Source organism: Coregonus clupeaformis, chromosome 30 (genome assembly GCF_020615455.1).
Source record: "Coregonus clupeaformis isolate EN_2021a chromosome 30, ASM2061545v1, whole genome shotgun sequence".
Taxonomy (NCBI): domain Eukaryota; kingdom Metazoa; phylum Chordata; class Actinopteri; order Salmoniformes; family Salmonidae; genus Coregonus; species Coregonus clupeaformis.
Window position 1 is genome coordinate 36,661,099 of NC_059221.1, and position 15,974 is coordinate 36,677,072.

The following is a 15,974-nucleotide window of genomic DNA, read 5'->3' on the forward strand; positions in this document are numbered from 1 at the left end:
CTCGGCGGAAGTCGTGACAGTACCCCCCCCTTGACACGCGGCTCCAGCAGCGTGCCGACCCCGGCCTCGGGGACGACCAGGAGGACACGGAGCAGGGCAAGCCGGATGGCGATGGTGGAAATCCCGTAACATGGAGGGATCGAGGATATCCCTCACCGGTACCCAGCACCGTTCCTCCGGACCGTACCCCTCCCACTCCACGAGGTACTGAAGGCCCCCCACCAAACGCCTCGAATCCAGGATGGCACGTACAGAGTACACCGGGGGCCCCCTCGATGTCCAGAGGAGGTGGAGGAACCTCCTGCACCTCAGACTCCTGGAGCGGACCAACCACCACTGGCCTGAGGAGAGACACATGAAACGAGGGGTTAATACGGTAATCAGGGGGAAGTAACAACCTATACGTAACCTTGTTGATTCTCCTCAGGACTTTGAACGGCCCCACAAACCGTGGGCTCAGCTTCCGGCAGGGCAGGGGGAGGGGCAGATTCCTGGTCTAGAACCAGACCCGATCCCCCGGTACGAAGACCGGGGCCTCACTGAGGTGACGGTCAGCGTTGGCCTTCTGACGACGCACGGCGCGCTGGAGGTGAACGTAGGCAGGGTCCCACGTCTCCTCCGCGCGCCAAAACCAGTCATCCACCGCAGGAGCCTCTTGGAAGCCTCAGAACCGGTTGGTAACCTAAAACACATTGGAATGGTGTTAGGTTAGTAGAGGAGTGGCGGAGAGAGTTCTGGGCATATTCTGCCCATGGCAAGAACACAGACCACTCCCCCGGCCGGTCCTGGCAGTAGGACCGCAGGAACCTCCCCACATCCTGATTTACTCGTTCCACCTGCCCATTTGACTCAGGGTGGAACCCAGAGGTCAGGCTGACCGAGACCCCCAGACGTTCCATGAACGCCTTCCAAACCTTGGACGTGAACTGGGGACCTCGATCGGACACTATATCCTCTGGCACCCCGTAGTGCCGGAAGACATGAGTAAACAGGGCCTCCGCAGTCTGCAGGCCCGTGGGGAGACCGGGCAGAGGAATGAGGCGGCAGGACTTGGAGAAGCGGTCCACAACAACCAGGAATCACAACAAACAATCACCCACAAGGACAAGGGGGCAGAGGGAACACTTATACATGGACTAATTAGGGGAACCAGGTGTGTGTGATTGACAAGACAATTGATATGATGAATGGGGTGGCAGTGGTTAGTACTCCGGTGACGACAAACACCGAAGCCTGCCCGAACAAGGAGGGGAGGCAGCTTCGGCGGAAGTCGTGACAGACGGAGTGAATCCAGTTAGTTGATTTTTATGAGGAAAAAACAATAACAAATATAGTATAAGTAGGTTGTTCCTTTACATTGTGTGATAACTGATACTTTAGTCTATCAAAATATACATTACAATTTTTGTTAATATTAAGACAAAGATTTGTGGAAAAAAATACTTCACAGTCCCCAAGTCCAGAACAGACTATGGGAGGCGCACAGTACTACATAGAGCCATGACTACATGGTACTCTATTCCACATCAAGTAACTGATGCAAGTAATAAAATTAGACAAAAAAAACACCTTATGGAACAGCAGGGACTGTGAAGCAACACAAACATAGGCGCAGACACATGCATACACACAAATGATAACATAGCCACTATACACACACGTACACATGTCTTTTTGTACTGTAGATATGTAGTAGTGGTGGAGTAGGGGCCTGAGGGCACACAGTATGTTGTGAAATCTGTGAATATATTGTAATGTTTTTAAAATTGTATGAACTACCTTAATTTAGCTGGACCCCAGGAAGAGTAGCTGCTGCCATGGCAGCAGCTAATGGGGATCCATAATAAATACAAATACAAATAGGCGGCATGCATTATTTGCCACTGCAAAAGATTCTGCCCACACCTCTACAGAAATGTGATGCAATTTGCTATTGTGCTTTCTTTTAGAAACGGACATGGCCCAGTTCCAACATTTCCAAATCATACAGCAAATTAGGGTGTTTTTCTTACCATAAAGGTGAGTGGAGGGTGTTTTCCAGGCCGGGTTGTAGCGCACAAATACAATATAACTCTGATTTATTTATCAATGAAAACATGTGCATGTTGCATAGGACAGTTTGATAAATCCCAATCATTTGTGGCAAATGCAAATCCTAGAATCTCCATGTATGTCAGAATTGAGTAAGAAATGTATGGTTGATTAATGAGGTCCCTGCTCTTCATAAGGTCTGTGAGACACACACTGGGGCATTAAGGGCTTCCCCACACCTGTATCAACCTAACAGAAAAATTCCAATACATTACACTCTGTCTCTACGCAAGCCAGGCAAAAATCCCTGTTACATCATAGCTGCCTCCTGTGGTCTGTTTTGCTTTCCCTCCCTCCCTCCCTCCCTCCCTCCCTCCCTCCCTCCCTCCCTCCCTCCCTCCCTCTGCTATCTCTTCTGGCCTTGTCTCCAGGGGCATTCTCGTTTTTGTCATAATCACCTTGGAGATTGGGGACCTGCGCTGATGCCAGAGCTGAGTGGAGGAGAGGAAAGAGGGGGATGAGGAGGGGAGAAGGAGAGAGAGGAGGATGAAGGCTTGTCTGGTTCGGCCCAGGCTAATGTGAGGGGACAGCCTTAGCTCTCCATTAACCAAGCTCACGCCGGCGAAGCCAGGAAGAGAGGGAATGAGTGAATAGAGACATAAAATGCTCTCCTTTACAGCGCTGCGTTCTCCCGCCTTCTCTAACAGCAGTCAGAGGCGCGTGGGGCCGTGATGTCACACCCTGTAGGTGTAAGCCGCTTACTTACACGAGAGCGAGAAAGAGAGAGAGAAAGAGAAAAAGAGAGACGTAGGATGTAGGGGTGGGGGGTCATGGTGGTAGGAGAATGTAATATGTTTTTGTTTGTGTGTTTGATTGCATGTTTGTGTTGCTGTTGAAGATATGAAGATATTTAGCATGTTAGGTAGTTGTATGGCATGTGTGAAGAATGAGGGTATACTGTAGGGGAAAGAGTCCAGGGGAGAACTGGACCCCGTCTGTCCATTTCCAAAATAAAACATTTTAGAGTATGTGTGTATGCTGACTCCCCAGGCCAGGGTAGAGGATGTGATGGAAAGGGTTAAAACATTCCCAGATTCCAGGCTCAGGGAGAGGCATGGTCGGAACGCGTGGGATGTAATGGTTGGGAGATGGCTTTTTCGGAAAGCTGGGAGGGAAAGGTATTAATGTGTGTGTGTGTGTTTAGACTCCCACTAAAACACACACGTGCACACACACGCACGCGCACGCACACACGCACACACACACACACACACACACACACACACACACACACACACACACACACACACACACACACACACACACAGACACACACGTTTTCATTTTGTATAAACTCGTCTTTCTGTTCTCTCAGCAACCTCCTTGTTGATGCATGCTGGGAAAGCTCTCAGACACTCCCTCCCCAGTTCACAGGCTCTGTTTGTCCTTCCCCTCCTCCCCCATCCTCTCCGCTCCTCCTCCTCTCCTATATTCCCTCTCTCCTCTGCCTCTCCTCCTCGCCTGACCAGTTCCTCTAATTTGGTTTCTAATTTTCTCTATACCTCATCTCCTCTCCCTTCAGCTGGCTGTGGTGGGAGTATAACCCAGCCCAGCCCTGGGTGTGTGTGTGTGGTTGCATGTGTGTAAATCCCCTTAAAGTACTAAGGGTTTTTAGGTTGTGCTTTGCTAACAATGATGTTTTAACACTGATGGGCCTTTGGGAAAACACACACACACGCACACAAATACTGAGAAGCCAACACACCCAATACTAAGAAGACAGACTGAGCATGTGTGTGTGTGTGTGCGTGTGTGTGCGTGTGTGCATGTGTGCACGTGTGTGTGCATGTGTGGCAGGCTTGTATGTGTATGCATCTGGATGTTTCTGTGTGTGCATGTGGTAGTGTGCATGCAGGCATGTCTGTGTGTGTGAGTGTGTGTTTGTCAGTGTGTGTGTGTGTGTGTGAGTGTGTGTTTGTCAGTGTTTGTGTGTGTGTCAGTGTGTGTGTCAGTGTGTGTCAGCGTGTGTCAGCGTATGTGTGTGTGTGTGTGTGTTTGTCAGTGTGTGTGTGTGTCAGTGTGTGTGTCAGTGTGTGTCAGTGTGTGTGTGTGTGTGTTTGTGTGTGTGTGTGTGTGTGTGGGGGGGGGTTATAGTAAATTAAGTAATTTAGGAAAACAGCAGGCAGCTAGACACAAACCACAGTGTGATCAAACAGACTTAAGCAGAAGGTAGGGGTGGTATACAGAAGATAGCCATATTTGGTAAAAGACCAAGTCCATATTATGGAAAGAACAGCTCAAAGAGAAATGACAGTCCATCATTATTTTAAGACATAAAGGTCAGTCAATCAGGAAAATTTTAAGAACTTTGAAAGTTTCTTCAAGTGCAGTCGTAAAAACCATCAAGCGCTATGATGAAACTGGCTCTCATGAGGACCGCCACAGGAAAGGAAGACCCAGAGTTACCTCTGCTGCAGAGGATAAGTTCATTAGAGTTACCAGCCTCAGAAATTACAGCCCAAATTCACAGAGTTCAGGTAACATCAACTGTCAACATCAACTGTTCAGAGGAGACTGCGTGAATCAGGCCACAGCATTCTGCAGCGATACGCCATCCCATCTGGTTTGGGCTTAGTGGGACAATAATTTGTTTTTCAACAAGACAATGACCCAACACACCTCAAGGCTGTATAAGGGCTATTTGATCAAGAAGGAGAGTGATGGAGTGCTACATCAGATGACCTGGCCTCCACAATCCCCTGACCTCAACCCAATTGAGATGGTTTGGGATGAGTTGGACCGCAGAGTGAAGGAAAAGCAGCCAACAAGTGCTCAGCATATGTGGGAACTCCTTCAAGACTGTTGGAAAAGCATTCCAGGTGAAGCTGGTTGAGAGAATGCCAAGAGCGTGCCAAGCTGTCATCAAGGCAAAGGGTGGCTACTTTGAAGAATCTCAAATATAAAATATATTTTGATTTGTTTAAAAAAAAATTTGGTTACTACATGTTTCCATATGTGTTATTTCATAGTTTTGATGTCTTCACTATTATTCAACAATGTAGAAAATAGTAAAAAATAAAGAAAAACCCTTGAATGAGTAGGTGTGTCCAAACTTTTGACTGGTACTGAACATTTTTCTAAACTAATCCAATCTGTTAGTAGTTGGACTTGCACACAGTTTTTATAATTGAGGTAGTCTCAATAATCAATTCTCCCTACCATTCCAGTCATTGTACCAGTCATTCTCAATGCAGGTTGCGGTGGATTAAAAGTTCAAATTGCTGACAGAAGGTTACTTAAGGCAAAAACCAAAGTAGGGTGGTTGGTCGGGGTGGACGGGTAAGCGTATACTGCGAACGTCTATCAACCCAAAGGTTGCGTGTTTGAATCTCATCACAGACAACTGTAGCCTTTTAGCTAATTAGCAACGTTGCAACTACTTACTACTTTTTAGCTACTTTGCAAGTACTTATTATGTTAGCTAACCCTTCTCCTAAACCTAACCTGCACCCTTTTAGCTAACCCCTTCCCCTAACCCTATCCTTAACCCTTTAACCTAACTCCTAATCTTAACCCTAACCTTAACCCCTAACCCCTAGAGCTAACTAACTTTAGCCACCTAGCTAACGTTTGCAACAACAAATTAGAATTCGTAACATATCATATGTTTAGCAAATTCATAACATATTGTAGGTTTTGCAAACTTGTAACATATTGTACGAATTGCAATTCTTAACATATTGTACAAATTGCAAATCGTAACATATAATACGAATTGTAATTTGTAACATATCATACAAAATGGATGATGGAGATCCACAAATGAATACATACCATACGAAACGTAACATATCATACTAAATGGAGTCTCGGGTTTTACGTACAGAATAATACTAAATGCTTTAAGACCATATATGTAATGTATTGCCGTAAAGAGTTAAATTTTACACTGGGAAATATGCAAATAAGATAGAATAAATTCTCAAGGGGCCCGATTCCGACTTAGGAAATTAGGCCTTTCTTACACACGCCATTCCTAGGCACTTCTCAGTAGTTGGTATTCAGACTTACCTTATGAGGGTGCGTAACGGTCTTTGTAGGCATGGTTCCCTTGTGCGCACTGAATAAATGTAAGTAATTCAACAGCTGAAAACCCTCCCACTTGCTGGCCAACAGATTTTCTCAAGGAGTTTTCATTCAATACGGTTTTCATTTTGTTACATTACAGCCTTATTCTAAAATGGATTAAATCGTTTTTTCCCCCTCATCAATGTACACACAATACCCAATAATGACAAAGCAAAAACGGAAATATCACATTTACATAAGTATTCAGACTCTTTACTCAGGACTTTGTTAAAGCACCTTTGGCAGCGATTACAGTCTCAAGTCTTCTTGGGTATGACGCTACAAGCTTGGCACACCTGTATTTGGGGAGTTTCTCCCATTATTCTCTGCAGATCCTCTCAAGCTCTGTCAGGTTGGATGGGGAGTGTCGCTGCACAGATATTTTCAGGTCTTTCCAGAGATGTTCGATCGGGTTCAAGTCCGGGCTCTGGCTGGGCCACTCAAGGACATTCAGTCTGAGGTCCTGAACGCTCTGGAGCAGGTTTTCATCAAGGGTCTCTCTGTACTTTGCTCCGTTCATCTTTCCCCTCGATCCTGACTAGTTTCCCAGTCCCTGTCACTGAAAAACATCCCCACAGCATGATGCTGCCACCACCATGCTTCACCGTAGGGATGGTGCCAGGTTTCCTCCAGACGTGACGCTTGGCATTCAGGCCAAATAATTAAATCTTGGTTTCATCAGACCAGAGAATCTTGTTTCTCATGGTCTGAGAGTCCTTTAGGTGCCTTTTGGCAAACTCCAAGCGGGCTGTCATGTGTCTTTTACTGAGGATTGGCTTCCGTCTGGCCACTCTACCATAAAGACCTGATTGGTGGAGTGCTGCAGAGATGGTTGTCGTTTTGGAAGGTTCTCCCATCTCCACAGAGGAACTCTGGAGCTCTGTCAGAGTGACCATTGGGTTCTTGGTCACCTCCCTGACCAAGGCCCTTCTCCCCAGATTGCTCAGTTTGGCCGGGCGGCCAGCTCTAGGAAGAGTCTTGGTGGTTCCAAACTTTTTCCATTTAAGAATGATGGAGGCCACTGTGTTCTTGGGGACCTTCAATGATGCAGAAATTTGTTCGTACCCTTCCCCAGATCTGTGCCTCGACACAATCCTGTCTCGGAGCTTTGTGGACAATTCCTTCGACCTCATGGCTTGGTTTTTGCTTTGACATGCATTGTCAACTGTGGGACCTTATATAGACAGGTGTGTGCCTTTCCAAGTCATGTCCAATCAATTGAATTTACCACAGGTGGACTCCAATCAAGTTGTAGAAACATCTCAAGGATGGTCAATGGAAACAAGATGCACCTGAGCTCAATTTTGAGTCTCATAACAAAGAGTCTGAAAACTTATGTAAATAAGGTATTTCAGTTTTGTTTTTTTATATATGTTTGCAAACATTTCTAAAAACCTGTTTTCACTTTGTTATTATGGGGTATTGTGTGTAGATTGATGAGGGGAAAACATAATTTAATCAATTTTAGAATAAGACTGTACTGTAACAAAATGTGGAAAAAGGGAAGGGGTCTGAATACTTTCTGAATGCACTGTACCTTTAATTAGAATTTTGTCGATAGACTAGAATACATTGAGAGAACGGGTTCAGAAAATAGGGATCAATGAAAGAATGCCACCTATGCATCGTTGTCTCCGTTTCAGCACCAACTGGTAGATTTAAAAATACTCTGATTTTGTAGATTATTTAGGCACATTTTCGGGTTAGGAAAGTATGTATGAATCATTTAAAAAAAAAACAGGTTTGGAGATTGTTTACCCACAAAATATATTGATGAATAAAAAAAATACAGTGGTTTGATTCATCCTGAAAGTTGTCATTTTCAAGTTCAATCCATTAAATATTGGAAGGTGGAGAAAAGTGTACAATAGGGGTTGAACAATAGTCCCATAAATCTACCCTAATAATCCTCACTAATCATGGAACTGTATGACAACGGTCCAGTCGTCGTGAACAGTCGTCGTGAACCGTGCGCCAGGCTCTAGGTTTAACCTGCTACGTGTGGAGTTCCATAATTCAAATAGGCTACATGTCCCAAATTATTGCACAAAGTTAGCCTAATATGATCCACTAATGCTAGCGACCCTCTGGAACAACTTACACAGACGTGACAGTGGAAAGAAAGGTAAACGGAATGGAATGGAATGATGCCAAATGCAAGCTACAAATTGAAGAAAACGAACATTAAAGAGACAGCTATAAATGTCTGTGTGTATTACTGAAGGTGGCTCCAGATAGTGGCTAATATTTAACATGATACAAATTGTAAAATAAACAGAGAAAAGCCCGGGCATAGGCTATAATTAAATCATTCTAAAGCGCGTACATCAACTTGGCAGGTTCAGCCCTACAGAAGCCTAGGTTCAACCCTACAGAAACCTATAGCTTGGGAGTCTAAATTTAATCCACGCAAATTATGAGGGCACACAATAAAAATTATGAATAATGGCACAGCTATTTATAGACTATTTTACTGTGGAAAAGGGGATGCAATAAATGTAATGTTGATATGATTTTCAGTTTACGTCCATATGGCTGGTTTCACATTAGTCTCCAGGGATCATAAGGCTAAATCATCTAAAACAATTGCGATGTGTATTTACAATCCCCTTCTCCAAACGGAATACTCATCCACCTAGCTCTTATCGCTTTATAAATTACAGTGCATGGAGAATGCTGTTATTTCCATCAGAAAAAATTAAGTAGACGCTTTTCCCACTTGGAACCGGCAGGTTCACTAGACCTTATTCATGGTTTCCTCGCGCGTAAAGGTGATGGAATTATGAGGGAATTAAGTGAAGGTCAGAATACAGTTTATCTGAAAACACACCTCTGCCACACCTTCATTTCTTAGATCTCCACCCCGAACGAATAGCGGATGAATAGCATGCTATTCACATGCTTAAGTTCAAGGTCAGAATAGCATAGAGAGAAAAGTGCATAAAAAGGGAATGATGTTCCATTTACGTGCGCTTAACTTGGGTCCAAATCAGGGCCAAGTTTAATTAAAAGTTGACTCAAACTAAAATTCAAAGTTGAGAAAGTATGATGGTTCGGCTGTATACTATATGCCAGAATGTTGAGCAAACTCACAATCCTATTGCAGCTGGTTGCCTTACAATTGTATGTTGAATAAACAGATTTACAGATTAACAGTGCACACCTCCCACACCCATCTCCAGACCACACACACTCACCCATTCAACCCCGCACACATACACACGCACACACACACACACACACACACACACATCCACCCCCGCACACAAACACACTCACCCATCCACCTCCACACACAAACACACACTCACCCATCCATCCATCCACCCACGCACACACACACTCACTCATCCATCCACCCACGCACACACACACCCAGACAGACGTAGAGCATCTCGTTTAGAATGAAGCCCACAGTAAAGCCAGATGAGAGTGTAGGTGTTCCCCAACCAACGAGACCTACTAAGGGTTCTATAGGATCCATACAATCTAGTACTATAGAATGTAGTCAGTACTCCTGTAATCAGTACTCCTGTAGTTAGTACTCCTGTAGTTAGTACTCCTGTAGTCAGATCTCCTGTAGCTAGTACTCCTGTAGTCAGTACTACTGTAGTGAGTACTCCTGTATGTCAGCACTCCTGTAGTCAGTGCTCCTGTAGTCAGTGCTCCTGTAGTTAGTACAGCTGTAGTCAGTACTCCTGTAGTCAGTACTCTTGTAGTTAGTTCTCTTGTAGTTAGTACTCCTGTAGTTAGTACTTCTGTAGTTAGTACTCCTGTAGTCAGTACTCCTGTAGTCAGTACTCTTGTAGTTAGTACTCCTGTAGTCAGTCCTCCTGTAGTCAGTACTCCTGTAGTTAGTACTCCTGTAGTCAGTACTCCTGTAGTCAGTACTCTTGTAGCCAGCACTCCTGTAGTCAGTACTCCTGTAGTCAGTACTCCTGTAGTCAGTACTCTTGTAGTTAGTACTCTTGTAGGTAGTACTCCTGTAGTTAGTACTTCTGTAGTTAGTACTCCTGTAGTCAGTACTCCTGTAGTCAGTACTCTTGTAGTTAGTACTCCTGTAGTCAGTCCTCCTGTAGTCAGTACTCCTGTAGTTAGTACTCCTGTAGTCAGTACTCCTGTAGTCAGTACTCTTGTAGCCAGCACTCCTGTAGTCAGTACTCCTGTAGTCAGTACTCCTGTAGTCAGTACTCTTGTAGTTAGTACTCTTGTAGGTAGTACTCCTGTAGTTAGTACTCCTGTAGTCAGTACAGTATGTAAAGGAGCAGGAAGAAAAGCAAGCGAGTGATGTATGACTCAAAGAGCCTGGAGCAGGTAGGTAGGGAGAAGGGTGGAGAGGAGTCAACTCCCTCCTGAACATCACCCCACACACATATACACACTAATTTTCTCTCTCTCACACACACCCCCACACACACACACATGCAGTTCACACACACATGCACCACACAATTACACAGACACACACAGACATATACGCATCGAGCGCACACACACGCACACACACACACACACACACACACACACAGATGAGATTAGAGGTCAGGGTTATAATTTATAATTTATAATTAGCTGTCAGGGTCAGGAGCGGAGCAGGAGAATAGGGGTGGGGGCTTCAGGGGAGAGGAAGAGAGAGAGAGAGAGAGAGAGAGAGAGAGAGAGAGAGAGAGAGAGAGAGAGAGAGAGAGAGAGAGAGAGAGAGAGAGAGAGAGAGAGGGCGAGAGAGAGCGAGAGAGAGAGAGAGAGAGCGAGAGAGAGAGAGAGATCGAGAGAGAGAGCGAGAGAGAGAGAGAGCGAGAGAGCGAGAGAGAGAGAGAGAGAGTATGGGAGGGTAGTGGCTTGGGGATGGTGTGACAGAGTGAGGGGGTGGAGGCTTATGGGAAAGGGGATATGGGTATGGTATAGAACAGAGAGAGAGAGGGAGGAGGTAGTTGCGAGCGGATGGAGTGATGTAGAGACTGTGGGGGTTGTGGTGGGGGACAGAGGGCGGAGGGCAGTGGGCAGGGGGATATGGGTGTGATATACAGTTAGAGAAAAGACAGGAAGTAGCAGGAGGGAAAGAGGAAGTGTTCCGCCCCCACAGTGCTCTGAGGCTTTGCTGTTTCAGTCTGCATTGACCTTGCCTGTATATGCATGCACGCATTCATACACACACACACACACACACACACACATACTCACACACACACACACACACACACACACACACACATACACATCAAAACTTGGGCGAGGCTGACCTAGCCTGCTGACTTCAGTGTTCTACAAAACAAGGAAGCCAAGGCCTGTAAATATAGCTCTAACCCCCACCCATCACCCATCACCCACAGACCTGACCTCCATCGCAAAGGTAATATGTCACAACATATGACCTAGTTTCAATCTGACCTTTGACCCCTCTGAAAGACATCACTGGTGTCATCTGGTGCTCACCATCTTCAGCTCGGGTCAACTGACGCTACAAATAAACTAATCAAGCACAAAAGTTGAAACTTGTGTTGTTTTAATAGAGTATGGAAATCCCTGCATGCACTACTCACTGAGGTTGCAAATCCAGAGATATGTTTTTTTCCTGAATTCACCTGTACATTTTTATGTTTACGTTTTTTACATTTAAAACAGCTATTTTCAACCTGTTATTTATATTTGTATTAATTAATCTATTTATTGATCTATCTATTTATATAAAATCATTAATTTAAATGTATAATTTAGCTGAACTGTTTCAACAACCACAGTTGTCATTCAGATTAGTGGGGATATTGCTCCCTCTAGAGGTGTTAAGAACAATGTACATCTAGTCGGTGGAGTAGAGCTTGAGTACAGTAAATGGATGCTGAAAATCAAAAGGAAACCATAAAGAACTTCACCTCAATCATATAGAGAGGAAAGAGGTTAGAGCCCAAATTCTAGGTAATTGGGTAAAAAAGAAGAAGAAGGAACTTTATTTTTAGGCTATTTATGGTTCAATGCATACAGCTTTATTAGTGTTTTGTCTCAACAGAAATTACTTATAATGTGTGTATGTAGGCATTAAAACAATACATTTGTATTATATCATTTATAAACATTAGTAGATGCTGTTCCATGCATCATCTTGTTCTGGATCTGCTCTGATCCAGTCTGATGTGGTCTAGACCAGTCTGGGCCGGTCTAAGCACAGCAAAGGTGTTGCTAATTTTTCTGCTTCTCTTCGCAGTACTGGGCCAATGTGAGACAGTGTTTCATGGGCTGACGAACCTGAGATTGAGTCTAAAGTCACCATTCTCAAGTTGGACAGTCCTGGAAAGCACCGCTCCAGATACAGCCTTGGAGATGCATGGTGCAGCTGGTCCAAACTGGGCTCTAGAAAAGCCCAGTTGATGGTGCCTCTGGTCTAGTTGTATAAGGGAGAAAATATGTTCTGTTAGTCTACATTGGAATCATTTTGAATTGCAGTAAATATTTGAGCTATTCAAATGAGACTTTAGATAGGCTTCTGCAGGTGTATACAGTCCTGCACGCCTTACGGGAGAAACGAATCTACTGACAAACAGAAGAGAGGTCCTGGGTTATTGTACATTAAAACCACTCAGAGGACAAATTAAAGTCTTGTCTGTTTAAGCCTAATGCACTCACTGGCTCTCACCACAACACAAACACAAGTCACTGAACCCTGGCCTGACCATGATGGGAGTGCGGTGCAAGTTACATATGTGTTTTATTAACACATACACACGCAGAAACACACTCACACACACACATACAGTGCCCTCCACAATTATTGGCACCCCTGTTTAAGATGTGGTCGAGGACTTCCAAAAATTCTCCTTTTTTTTTTAAACAACATAGAACCCAAATGCAAAAAAATTGAAAAATCCAACCTTTTATTTAAGTACATTACTTTGGTGTAAAAAAAAAAAATCACACATTTAGAAAAAAATAAACTTGAAATCATGTGTCCCACAATTATTGGCACCCCTGATGTTAATACTTTGTACAACCCCCTTTTGACAACAAGACAGCACTTAATCTCCTCCTATAACATTTCACAAGATTGGAGAACACAGAGAGAGGGATCTTTGACCATTCTTCTTTGCACAATCTTTCTAGATCATCCAGTGTCCTGGGTCCTCTCTTATGCACTCTCCTCTTTAGCTCGCCCCACAGGTTTTCGATTGGGTTGAGGTCTGGGGACTGAGATGGCCATGGGAGGACCTTGAGTTTGTGACTGCTGAACCATTTTTGTGTAGATTTTGCCACATGTTTTGGATCATTATCCTGCTGAAAGACACAATGACGATCCATCTTCAGCTTTCTGGCAGAGGCCATCAGGTTTTTATTTAAAATGTCCTGGTAGTTCAAAGCGTTCATAATGCCATGCACCCTAACAAGGTTCCCAGGGCCTTTGGAAGAGAAACAGACCCACAGCATCACAGATCCTCCACCATACTTCACGGTGGGCATGAGGTGCTTTTCGGCATACTCATCTTTTGTTTTACGCCAGACCCACTTAGAGTGTTTGTTGCCAAAAAGCTCAATCTTAGTCTCATCTGACCAAAGCACACGATCCCAGTTGAAGTCCCAGTGCTGCTTAGCAAACTCCAGACGTTTACGTTTGTGAGTGTTAGTGAGAAAAGGCTTTTTCCTTGCATGCCTCCCAAACAGCTTGTTGGCATGTAGAGAGCGTCTGATGGTTGTTTTGGAGACTTTGTGACCCCAAGATGCCACTCTTTGATGCAATTCTGTGACAGTGAGCTTAGGACTTTTTTTTACTTCTCTTACCATCCTCCTCACTGTGCGTTGTGGCAAGATAAACTTGGGACCTCTTCCAGCCTTGTTTGTCACTGTTCCAGTTGTTTTAAACTTCTTAATGATTCCTCTGACTGTAGATATGGGCAAGTTAAGGCGAGTGGCTATTTTCTTGTAGCCATTGCCTGACTTATGAAGGTCGACACAAATCTGCCTTACTTGAATGGTGTGTTCTCTTGTCTTTGCCACGTCATATTTATACCCCAGGGAAACAGGAAGTCATGAATTACTAATTAAAAGTTCCTAGATACCCTGACCAACTTTAGCAACTACAGAAAAATATATTTTTTAAAAAATCAATTAAAATTTTCAGCGGAATTGTTAGGGGTGCCAATAGTTGTGGGACACATGATTTCAAGTTTTTTTTTTTCTAAATGTGTGATTTTTTTTTTACCACCAAAGTAATGTACTTAAATAAAAGGTTGGATTTTTCTCTTTTTTTGCATTTGGGTTCTATGTTGTTTAAAAAAAAAGGAGAATTTTTGGAAGTCCTCGACCACATCTTAAACAGGGGTGCCAATAATAGTGGAGGGCACTGTACATAGCCTACACACACCTTTATGAACACACACAGAGAAAATACTCTAGCCTCTTTGTCATACAGGTTCTTTCCACCTTTCAAACTATTCAGAACTTCCTAGCTGTATAAATCATTTACTTTCTGGGATGCATCTGCATTACTGAACACCATCTCACAGACTCAGACTCTCACCGCACCACTTTAGCATTAGCCACCCAGACACAAACACCCTGCCAGCTAACACATTAACCAAACTAACAACAATCATGCAAGTCCTTTGTTTGTTTCCCCCTCACACTCTCCCTTTTTTCCATTATAGCAAATGGAGAAACAAGGTAAGCCTATAAGAATGCTTTGAGACTCCCCACTCCCCTACTTACCCACGTGGAAGATCTTCTTACTCCTGGATCCCCAGACAGCTACCCCATATAACCATCTACAGACTTCACTAGTAGTCACCATGCCTTACTCATCTCATAAATGTTTCATTCACTTTCTACTTACTGTCCTGTCTTTTGAACTCTTGTCACAGCAAAAATCTGCACCTCCAAAGGGCAATGGTAAGCCTAAACTTTGAGTCTGAAATACACCAGCAGGTTAGCTTTTGACTGCAAAGGCTAGAGTGACACCAACAGGTTACAGTTGAAGACTGGAGACTAGATTAACAGGGAAGCTAGGAGGTCTTAACAGCTACCCTTCTACTGCAGTTGTGACCTCATCAGGCTCCTGCACTGCCAGTGGGGACACAAAGCACCCGCCAAACACACACACACACACATCTCTTTCCTGTTTGTGACTGGTGCTACTTGTGGTACATTTTCCATTACATCTTAATAGATGCTGTATGTTCATAACCTATAATCTGCACAAATAAATAATTACACATTACACTACAACATATTTCAGCTCTAGTACTGGTATGTAAATGTTTTATTTTATTGTATTGTGGTCTGCAGAATCATGAAACCATTATGAAACAATGTTTTAAAAGCTCAGACCAAGCTTAAATTCAATTTAATTTCATTAAAGGCTACAATTCAAAACCCATTCCATTTCAAACCCTCCAAAAACTGAATGATGTAGGCTAATTATAGGCCTATGCTACCTTTAAAATTCCCAAATGTAATAACCTGATTAGAAATAAAAACGAATTTCATGAAGCTCTTAAACCTGTTCTACTAATAATATTAACCTACACAATGTTGCACCATTTGTCAGAAAGCCCTACCTTGCAACCCTCCTGTGGGCATTTTACCTCTGCAGCAGACAGGTGTCTTGGTGACTGTCCTCACGCCCACGATCCATCTTTCGAGGGCACCACGGCAGCGCTCACTAGAACTGTAGGCCTATTCTGAATTGTAAAACTTTTTTGTTTTATGGCCCATTAGCCTACCGTGTAAGTCAGTGTCAATCCTATATTTACCCCACTGCCGTCTTGGTGTCAGCGGTGGGTTAGTGATGAAAGTGATGGAAGATAAAAGGCTTGTTTCCATGAGAAGGGGAC